This window comes from Bos indicus x Bos taurus, chromosome 6 (assembly GCF_003369695.1).
Source record: "Bos indicus x Bos taurus breed Angus x Brahman F1 hybrid chromosome 6, Bos_hybrid_MaternalHap_v2.0, whole genome shotgun sequence".
Lineage (NCBI taxonomy): Eukaryota > Metazoa > Chordata > Mammalia > Artiodactyla > Bovidae > Bos > Bos indicus x Bos taurus.
Window position 1 is genome coordinate 116,687,167 of NC_040081.1, and position 11,232 is coordinate 116,698,398.

At 55.9% G+C, this 11,232-nt stretch overlaps 1 long non-coding RNA gene across 1 annotated transcript; it reads right to left on the bottom strand.

The window, feature by feature from the left end:
- Positions 1–571: 571 nt before the first annotated feature.
- LOC113894590 lies at positions 572–10,700 on the bottom strand. Its single transcript, XR_003511626.1, has 3 exons — positions 7,724–10,700; positions 3,034–3,202; positions 572–848 (listed from the first exon to the last, which is right to left on the bottom strand). It is a non-coding gene; the product is annotated as an uncharacterized LOC113894590 (long non-coding RNA).
- Between the last annotated feature and the right edge of the window lie 532 nt (positions 10,701–11,232).

Here is an 11,232-nt window from a genome sequence, read left to right on the forward strand (position 1 = left end):
ACTGAGCTCACCAGAGTCGGGGATGGAAGCAGGAGCATTAAAATCCACGGGATAAAAGGCCAGACGGACCAAGGAAGAAAGAGAGAAGACTGAGCTTACCAGAGTCGGGGATGGAAGCAGGAGCATTAAAATCCACGGGATAAAAGGCCAGACGGACCAAGGAAGAAAGAGAGAAGACTGAACTTACCAGAGTCGGGGATGGAAGCAGGAGCATTAAAATCCACAGAATAAAAGGGATCTCAAGAGTACTATGAGCAACTGTACACAAATTAGATAATTTAGTTGAAATGGACAAATTCCTGGAAATACAAAACCCACCAGGTACTGGATCACACAGGAATAGAAATATAACTAGTAAGGAAATTGAATCAGTAGTAACAGCAATAATAAATCTCTCAACAAAGAAACTGGACCTAATAGCCTCACTGCTGAATTCCAAGAAACATTGAATGAGGAACTAATACCAACCCTTCTCAAACTTTTCATAAAAACTTAAGAGGCAGGGACACTTCCTAACTCATTATTTGAGGCATTACCCTGAACCAAAACCAAACAGACACTACAGGAAAACTACAGACAAATATCTTTTATGAGCATGGATGCAAAAATCATCAACAAAATATTTGCAAACTGAATTCAACAGCATATGAAAAGGCTGTACACCATGACCACAGCAGGACCACTGGTATCTTGGCCTGTGTTGCTAGGCAGCAGGATGCCCATGCCTGTTCCTCCCAATGCGGTTCTCAGCCCAGATCGGGTGGAGCATCTAGAGGGAGTCAATCCTTGCCCTCAGAGCTGGTCCACGGGGCAGCAGCGTCCCATTGGTCCAAGATGCACATTGAAAACTGATGAGGGAAAACAACCTCTGATCTAGAATTTGCTTTAAAATACGCCAGGAAAAGTGTGAGTGCGCATGTGTGGGTTAGATGAAATAAGATTGGGGTTCATTGCGCAATCCCCTGGTTTTATGTGTTGAAATTCCATAATGAAAGTTCAGTGGAAGTGCGTGGAGTTGGAGTAGAGATGCCTCGCCGGGACGTCTTCCAGGGGTCAGGCTGTGACACAGTAACAGTAGACATTCTGGAGGTTCCCCATGAGCCAGGGTTCCTACTCTAAGCACGTCACACATGTATCACGTGGGCTTTACAATGCCCCATGAGGCAGAGTCTATTATCACCCCAGTCCTGCCGGTGAGGAGACTGAGCCGCCTCAGTCTCATAGGAGGCACGTGTGGACGGAGCAGCCCAGACTGGCCCATGTTCAGGCTAACACCCCCTGTAGTGCTGTTCACGGGCCCATGTTCAGGCTGTGAACACCCCCTGTAGCACTGTTCACGGGCCCATGTTCAGCCTGTGAACACCCCCTGTAGCGCTGTTCACAGGCCCGTGTTCAACCTGTGAACACCCCCTGTAGCGCTGTTCACAGGCCCATGTTCAGGCTCTGAACACCCCCTGTAGCGCTGTTCACGGGCCCCTGTTCAGGCTGTGAACACCCCCTGAAGCACTGTTCACAGGCCCGTGTTCAGCCTGTGAAAACCCCCTGCAGCGCTGTTCACAGGCCCGTGTTCAACCTGTGAACACCCCCTGTAGCGCTGTTCACAGGCCCGTGTTCAGCCTGTGAACACCCCCTGTAGCGCTGTTCACAGGCCCATGTTCAGGCTCTGAACACCCCCTGTAGCGCTGTTCACGGGCCCATGTTCAGGCTCTGAACACCCCCTGTAGCGCTGTTCACGGGCCCCTGTTCAGGCTGTGAACACCCCCTGAAGCACTGTTCACAGGCCCGTGTTCAGGCTGTGGACACCCCCTGTAGTGCTCTTCACGGGCTCATGTTCAGGCTGTGAACACCCCCTGAAGCACTGTTCACAGGCCCGTGTTCAGCCTGTGAAAACCCCCTGCAGCGCTGTTCACGGGCCGTGTTCAGGCTGTGGACACCCCCTGAAGCACTGTTCACGGGCCCATGTTCAGCCTGTGGACACCCCCTGTAGCGCTGTTCACAGGCCGTGTTCAGGCTGTGGACACCCCCTGAAGCACTGTTCACGGGCCCATGTTCAGCCTGTGGACACCCCCTGAAGCACTGTTCACGGGCCCATGTTCAGCCTGTGGACACCCCCTGTAGCACTGTTCACGGGCCCATGTTCAGCCTGTGGACACCCCCTGTAGCACTGTTCACAGGCCCGTGTTCAGGCTGTGGACACCCCCTGTAGTGCTCTTCACGGGCTCATGTTCAGGCTGTGAACATCCCCTGTAGCACTTCTCAGAGGGACAGCCTGGCGGCTGCTACGGTCTGAATCTGTATGCTGGAATCCCGACGCCCCGCCGTGATGGTGTCAAGACGGGGCCCCAGGAGGTGACAGCTGGGACCACTGCCTTCACAGGACGCCCCTCAGAGCTCCCTCACCCCTCGTCCTGTGTGAGGACTCAGTGTGAGGGCGGCCATCCGTGGACGGAAGCAGGCCCTCACCAGACACCGCCGGCCTCCAGGACCGTGAGAAAGCAACGTCTGTGGTGTTTGGCTGTAATGGCCCAAACAGACAGAGACAAAGGCCAGGGAGGGGCCGGGGTGCCGCGGGGTCCGGCAGGGAGGACCCAGCACGATCCCTGAGCACAGGCGGGGACGGCCCCCAGGGCCAGGAGGGCCGGGGCGGGTCATGGTGGAGACACTGCCGAGGACCTCTGCTCAGCAGCCGTGGCCTGCACCAGGCCTGCGTGCAGCCCCGCCCAGCCGCACGCACCTCGTCCTGGAGGCCCCTGCGTGCCTGGTGCGCAGCCAGGGCCTCACCTGCGCCCGGCACCGCGAGCTGCGGAGACAGCCCCCCCCGGCCGCCGCCGCCCGACAGAAGGGGGCCTGCTGCCAGCCAGAGTTCTCACGGCTCAAAGGCCGGTCAGTGAACAACCCCGTCACAGGACCCGTCTCTTAACCCAAAAGCAAGCCTGCGCTTTCTCCCCCTTTTCTGCTTGTTTCGAGTGCTCATAAGTACTTGATGTATTATTTTGATGATATACTTGCATTTTTTAAAAAAACAATGCATACGTGCAGAAGCGGGTGAGATCCACGTAAGTCCATGGTCATAGTTCAGCGCACTCCGCCAAGGCCAGAGTCCCGTCTCCTCGGGGGCGGTGCCATCCCCTGGTTGTGGAAGAGGTCACCTCTGGGGGCTCGGGGGATGGGACTGTTTCTGCAACTTCTCGTGTCTGTAAACCTTCAAAACCAAAGACATAAAGAGAGAACACTGGGCGGGGTCTGGGGAAGGGCAGCAGGCGCGCTAGTCGGCCGCGAAGGTGGCCAGAAGCAGCCCCTGAAGCAGCCCAAGAAGCAAGCCAGGGAGACGGACAGAAGGTGAGGAAGAAGGAAGGAAGGAAGCGCCGGAGAGGCTCAGGAGCCGACAGCGCGGGTGGCGGGAAAGGCCCCCGGCCCCAGCTGGAATTCAGAAATCTGGCAGAGTGAGCTGCCCTTTGTGCCTCCTGACCCTTGGTTCCATCCTCTTTAAGCATCTGGATCCCCTGCCCTCACGTCTGTTGCCACCTATAACTACAGTGAAGTGTCGTCTTGGAGCCCAGTGTACATTTAAGAATGTGCTGTGCTAAGTCGCTCAGTTATGTCCAACTCTTTACAATCCCATTGACTGTGGCCTGCGAGGCTCCTCTGTCCATGGGATTCTCCAGGCAAGAATACTGGAGTGGGTTCCCATTTCCTCCTCCAGGGGATCTTTGTAACTCGGGGATTGAACCCACATCTCCTGCATCTCTTGTCTCTTGCGTTGGCAGGTGGGTTCTTTAGCACTAGAGCCACCGGGGAATAAACATTTGTAAAAAAAAAAAAAAAGAAAAGGAAAAACATTGGCTGCCAGAGCTGAAATGTAGTAAATCACACCGGGCGACTGTAACTGTTTTTAATGAGGAAACAGATCCTTGGAGGTGAGGACTGGGGTCACAGTCAGGCTCTCGTCTGGCCCCATCCCGGGCCGGAAGCTCTCCCTTCAGCACCTGCGTCTTCCTCCACCCTGCATCCTCGCCAGCCTCCCTCCCTGACCTCCTGCCAAGCGGCCATCACTGGGCGTGCGCTGGGTGTGGCACTCTGGGGAGTCCTCCTCGGCTGGTCCCTCTGGGGAGTCCTCCTCAGCTTGTCCCTCAGCCTCACCATCCTTCATTCCCTCGGAGCACTTCAAAGTCCTTAACAGTAGCAGGTCCCAAGGAATGCTGATGTCGCACTGAGCGCGGCCCTGGGGCTCCCTGGGACTTGCAATCACCTGCCCAGGTGCAGCCACCACGTGTCACTTCTCACAAAAATCAATTTACAAACAACGAACCAGTGAAATACAAATACTCCGCAGGCAGTACCACCTGCAGTTGATCCATTTCCAAAGAGGCAGTACAGGGGTGGCTAAAGCAACAGAAATGCACAAGTTAACGTTTCTTTTGAGTTTTTGTTTTTCGCTTTCAACTGCTTTTTACTTCCACGCTGGGGAACGAGAGGAGAAATGCATAATAGAAGACATTCCGAGCGACACCCTGATAACAGGTGGGTTAAATGAGTTGCTGAACATTGAACTCAGGGTGCTGTCTTATGGCTATCAAGGTTATTATGCTAACTTCTTGATGTTTAAGTTATTTGGCAGAGAGAATCACCCTGTACAGTTTTCTCTTGAGACGTTTTTTGCATATCAAATTATGCAAAACTGACTTGAAAATAGGCTTAAGAGTGAATTGCGTAATTCATAAAACAGGAAAGCCAGACACAAGAGCACAGAACCCAGGCTTGATTTGTTTTTCCGGTTGTCAGGTCTCCTTCAGTTAAACAATCTCTGATGCCATGAATCATGCTGATTGTGGTTGAATTCTTGCAAGATGACCAAGGTCTCTAGACTGGTTCAGTAATGCAAGACAAAGCAGCAGAGGTCAGGGTGTCTTCTGAACTTCAGCCTCGTAACAGGAGGCTGATTTTATGACATAAAAAGAGAAGCAGGAGCTCAATCTAGCAGCATTTTCCACAAGTGCTGATTACGTATTTTTACACACAACTCAGCCTTACGTTGAATGTTGTTGAATTCTCCTCTCAATTTATCTTGGCCATCACATCTGAGTGTTCTGTTGCAAAGTGTTATAACTCATCCTGCAAAAAACCCCAGGAGATGCAGCAAGCGTGGATGCAAAGAGAGAGACTGCAGGGTGAGAGCCTGGGGTGAGGGATGGGGAGAACGCAGGTGAAGACCTCTCCTGCATCTGCGGCTGCAGTGGGCAGAAGCTGTGTCTATGGCCGCAGGGAGTTAACAAAACCACCCGGATCTAACCCCAGAGCTGCCAGGAATCGCCATCTGCCCTGGGCAAGCTCCTAGCCTCTCTGCTGCATTTGCAAAGTGGGATAAAAAATAACAACACCGATTCCTTTCTGTTGTGATGAGGATGGGACTGATACTTGCAAGGCTCCTGGAAGCCAGCAGGCACACAGAAGGCACCGTGTTTGCTGCTGTTCCCCGGCCCGGACCCTCTTGCCCCCAGGCCGCGCCGAGTCCCTGGCTCTCCGGCAGCTGGCTGTTCTCCTGGTAACCTGGGGGGTTTCCAACCTGCACTCGCAGGGGCAGAGAAGGAGGACAGGGACAGGAGCGGCCTGCCCACCAGCCTGCTGGTGGTCCGCCGGCTGTGCAGACTTGGCCTGGACATGCCCACAACACAAGCCCAAGAAACAGCCGGCCCAGGTGAGGGTCTGAGGCAGGAAGGCAGGTGCGGCAGGATGGCGTCTGGCAGCTGTGCGGGAACAGGCCCCGAGTCAGGGACTCCCGAGAGTCTGGGACACGGCTCCGCGCAGCCCTCCTTGTCCTGCCCTGCTCCCCACCTCCCGCCTGCCTCCGTCTCTGTCCCCTGCCCCGAGGTCCCCTCAGCCACCACCCCCAGCAGCCACACAGAGTTAGAGTCAGCTACTCGTCGTCTACTGCAACTACAGGGAAAATGTGAAACATGTCAGGACATATGTTTCAATTTTTCTCTAGAAGAGAATATGGTCCTAGAGTCCTAATATGCTAAAGGAGAAAAATGGAAAAAATGCTCAGTTTTTTTTAAAAGGCAAAAAAGAAGGGGAAGAGGAACAAGGAACAAATAGGACAAATGAAAAGCAAACAGCGACACGGTGGCTTAAACCCAACTACGTTTCACAGTAAAGAGGGCTCAGCTGGCAAAGATCCTGCCTGCAGTGCAGGAAACCCCGGGTGGATCCCTGGGTTGGGAAGATCCCCTGGAGAAGGGAAAGGCAGGCCACGCACTGCAATATTCTGGCCTGGAGAATTCCATGACTGTATAGTCCACGGGGTCACAGAGCGTCAGACACGACTGAGCGACCAGCACGTTCACTTTCAAGTGTAAATGGGCAAAATTCTCCAATGAAAAGACAAAGATTGTCATGCTAAACTTAAAAAAAAAACACGTGGGACTTCCCTGGTGGCACAGGGAGTACAAATCCGCCTGCCAATGCAGGGGACATGGGTTCGATCCCTGGTCGGGAAGATCCCACATGCCACGGAGCAACTGAAGCTCTAGGGTTGCAGCCGTTGAGCCTCAGCCTGAGAGCTGTGCTCTGCAACCAGAGAAAGCCCCTGGGCAGCAACAAAGGCCCGGCCCGGCCAAAAATAAACAAGGCAACCCATTTTCCTTCAAAAAAGGCGCAACTATACGCTGTTTCCAAACAAACCACTTTAAATATATGGAAAGGCTGAAAGTGAGCGAATGGGAAAAGACATACCTTGTAAATATAAACCAAACCGAAGTTGGTGTAATCAAAGGAGATTTTAAGAAAATAAATATGACCAGAGTTAAAGAGACAAAAATCACTGAGGCCAGGTTTAGTAATAGATGCTTCAGAGGTGCTTCCTACTTTTATGAACTTCTTTTAAAGGAATTTTGAACGTGATGGACCTTCACTTAAGTCTCTATTCTTGTCATTATTTTTCCTTTAATTATGATCAGATCTTTAATCATCGGCCCACTTTGATGCGCCAAATAGTATAACAGCACACCCCCAAATACAATTCTCGAAACATTTCCCTTAAAAATCCTTTTATAACAAACTTTGCTGCGCTTCTACTGTGCCTCTGTTCACCGGGTGTTGCAAGCCCCTTCGTCTACACCTCAGCCGTCTGCGGGCAGCGTGCATTCACTCCCAACCACAGCGGGCTCTGCGTGGTGCGGCTGCCTGCTCCACAGGCAATTGTGTCCACTCCCTGCCTCACTGAACTAGCGCTAAACCTTTGCTGCCTATCACACCCCGACTTCCGCTCAGCGACACTGGGTCATAAGAGCGCAGGTCAGATCCTACTCGGTTAAGAAGTGCCAATCAAGAACACGCTATAATAAATGCTTAGATCACCAAAGTGGGAAAACAGATGTTAAAACTTTCTGGGGATCTGTGGGGACCTGAGAACAGGTCAAGACACCCCGTGTCCAGGAAGAGCCTGCGGCAGCGCTGCCTTCTCTCCTGCCAACTTGGAGTTCCAAAGGGGTCCAGGGAAACATACCTTCCAGATGCTGAAGGGAGGTGACCTCAGGGCCATTTGGTCAAATCTGGACCTGAAAGTGTGTTTTTGCTCCTGGGGGCTAAAAATAGGCCGCAGGGCATCTGAGCAGTCAGCAGCCAGGTGCCCAGGGGAGGCCGCTAAGGGCACCGCAGGCGGGCAGCGTGTGCAGGCGGTGCCCCCGCCGCCAACGTTTGTTGACTCTGAGCCCCGTCTCCTCACCTGTGAGCTGGAGCAGCTGGTGGCCCCTGACAGCCACAGGTGTGTGTGCGGACTTCCTCCCACCCTCCTGGACTCCGTCTCCAACCTGGCCAGCTTGGCCTCCCAGGGTCTGTCTGAGGCTTCCTGGGAAGCAGGGTGGCCTCGACTCTGACTCCAACCCTTCCCTGAAAGGGAGGAAATTTCTGAGAAGAGCCTGGAATTCCTGTGTTGAAGGTTAAAAGGGGAAGGGCTCAGACCACCCCGGTGTGGGGGTGCAGGGTCTGAGAGCCCCTGTGTCCTCTCCGTGGTGGGGGCTCTGGCTCAGGTTCTGAGCTCTGAGCCAGGCCTCACCTGCAGGCTCCCCTCGCCTGGCCCCTCTCCCTCCCTCTCCTGGGCTGGCGCCCCTGTAATGAACCACTTGTGCCTGAATCCTTGGCTCAGGCGAGGGCGAGGCTGCGGAGGCTCCCAGGCCTCACGCTCCCCTGCGGTGAGGACTGACGGTCCTCCTCCTCCTTGACTTCCTCCTCCTCCACACCTCCTGGTCTCCGGGAAGCTTTGCACTTGAAGGAAAGAAACTACAGAACCCCAGGAGCTGGCCCAGCGCCAGAGTCACGTTCAAGGACATTTCAGAAGGGAGCGACCAGGAGCGAGACTTCACTGCCTCTGAATTCTAATTCTTTTCTTTTCTTGGCCAGGCCACGGGGCATGCAGGGTCTTTGTTCCTCGACCAAGGGCTGCCCCCGGCAGTGGAAGTGCAGGCCTGAGGGCTGGACCTCCAGGGAGTTCCCTCCTGGCTTTCCTTTTAACGAACAGTCTCCCGCACATGGTCAATGCTCTGCATGGCACCTCTCCCCTCGCTTGGCGCCTGCCTTTGTAGAAACTCACGGCCCGGTTTAATGTGTCTGCAGGGACCAGCAAGCAGGTGGCTGCAGTGCCCGTCAGGCGGTCACTGAGCTGATGCTCCCTGGAGTCCCTCGTCCCTCTCCTCTCTCTCCCCTCGAGAGACCTTGCTGCCCGAGTTCATCAAAAAACCCGGAGCTTGTTTTTAAAGAGCGTCGCTAAGAAGAACTAAGAGAAGCAGAATAAAGGGACACGACAGATTTGACTGAAGTTTCCAAACAAGTCTCTGGGGCACAGGTTTCGTGCCATGTTGGCTGCAGTGCCCACCTGCCTCAGGCCCCTCCAGATGCCAGGGATCCGAGGACTCAGGTCCCAGAGAAGCGTCTGCTCTCCCGGCGTCTCCTGGCAACACCATGGTTCTGACAGCAGAGCGAGCGTGCGAGGAAGATCACACCTCTGCACACCACGGGACGGAGGACTGTCGCATGGTCAGGGGAGGAGGCCCGGCCGGGGAGCAGCTGCCGCCCACAGGAGAGGCGATGCGGGAACGGCCAGGGGCGGGCAGAAAGGCTCTGACTCCACGCCCGGCGGCGACTCAAGGCCCAGCCCTAGATGCGGCTGCACACCCACGGGTCAGAAAACAGGAAGTGGCTGGGGTGCTGGCAGGTGTACGTCCCCGGCTCCGGGCCTAGCCCTCACCCCGACACGCATGGCGCCCCCGGAAGATGAACACACGCCCAGCCTGGACCCGGGTACACGCAGGACTTGCCCAACAGAAACGCACACGAGCTCAGGAGACCCTTAAGAGCAGCGCAACCTGAAAGGGCCCACACCGACCCTGGAGTGCCCAGGCCGGCGAGGAGAGTCGGTCATCTGTTCACGGGACGGGACACTGCACGGCAGCGACGGGGGGCGATGGGCACCTGGTCCGCACGGGAGGCCCCTGCACGCAGGCTGAGCGCATTCACAGGACACACACTGGACGGAGTATAGGCACAACGCGCTGCGTCTTCACAGGTCGGAGGGCCAGAGGGCTGGGCGTGGCGCTGAGGGGCACCGGGTGTCTGGAGGCTGGCTGTGATCTGGCCGCAGACTTGGTGGTGACTGCTGGTTGGCTGGGCCCGACAGGGCGTGGGCGCCTCCACTCAGTGTCAGCGGCCCGGGGCTCTCTCCCTCCCTCTGCACAGAAAGAACCTCAGCCAGCTTCACAGGCTGGAAGGAAGGCAAGGCGCCCGGGAGCCTGGGGCACCTGGAAGGGGCCGCTCTGTGTCCACGGTGACCTCGAAAGCACCTGCCTTCGTGCCAGGCTCCTCCCGGGTCGACCGCACAGCTGGTCTGAGCGACCCCCCCGCCCGTGGCCGTCCTGGCTCCTGCCCTGGCTCCCCTGACACGGCGGGGCCAGTTCGTGTCTGCAGAGCTCCAGGCTCAGTGCTGGACATGACGTGGTTCTCTCTTCAGCTCTCTGAACAGACCTCAGTCAAGTTACAGAAGAGCATTTAAGGACACACAAGGATGGCTGCAAAAAGCTGGTGGAAAAATCAAATCAGAGCTGTGCAGTATGAGCTCATTTTTTTAATAAAATATACTGTGTGTCCCCATGGGGAAAGCTAGAAGGGTAACACCAAGCACCAGAAGCCTGTGGTGGGGGCTTTTACTTTCTGAAATTCCCACCACGGCTGCGTCTCACTTGTCCAGTTTCAGCTCAAATGGCCCTGGGCGCCAGCCTTCAGGACTTGAGTCTGGAGCAGAAGACACAGCTGCCTCGGGGCAGGGAGGGGGAGCTGAGAGCTGAGAGTCTGAATGGCTGCACCGTGGGGGTCGGGGGGTGGTGGGGGGAGAGCTGAGAGCCTCAACAGGCGTACCCTGGACGGGGGTGTTCGGCGGGGGAGGGGGGCAGCCTGGCTCCCCGCCAGGGCCGCTGAGTAGAGCCCCAGGAGGAGGGGCGTCTGGAGGGCAAGGTCAGCGCAGAAGGTCTGCAGGCGGGGTTAGCACGCGCGCCACACCGCTGGGGCCAGGCGGCCCGCGACCTGCCGAGCCTGAGAGAATCAGCCTGTGCGGGTTTCCCTCGTTTTCACCCCATGTCATCTTGCTTTAGGGCTTCCCTGGGGGCTTAGTGGTAAAGAACCCATGTGCCAATACAGGAGAGTCAAGTTTGATCCTTGGGTCAGGAAGATCCCCTGGAGAAGGGCATTGCAACCCACTCCAGAATTCTTGCCTGGGAAACCCCATGGATGGAGGAGCCTGGTGGGCTACAGTCCGTGGAGTCGCAGAGTCGGGCACGACGCAGAACTTGAGCGCACACGCTCCTGTTGCGGTCTGGAGGGCGTTGATAAGTCAGTAAGCTCTCCAGCTCACGCTCTCCTCCGCTGTAAACCTGGGTATTACTATACCGACTTTGCAGGATTGTAGGACCTAATGGGAGTTGACAGGAAACACCGCATGAGAAAAGCCCAAGAACAACTAAGAAATAGTTCATCGAGTGCTTGCATCAGGCTCACCATGTGTTACGCTCTGCATTAAGCCGTGTACCAATGGTCACTGGGTCGTCACACCGCAGGGGATATGCGTCAGCGTCGCCGCAGGCAGCGCCGGCTCTGCGCGCCCCCCCCGCGGGGACCGTCCTGTCCACGCCCACTCGCCCGCCGGCAGTGCTGCTCTCCTGCCACCTGGTGGCGGCCGTGGGGCATGAC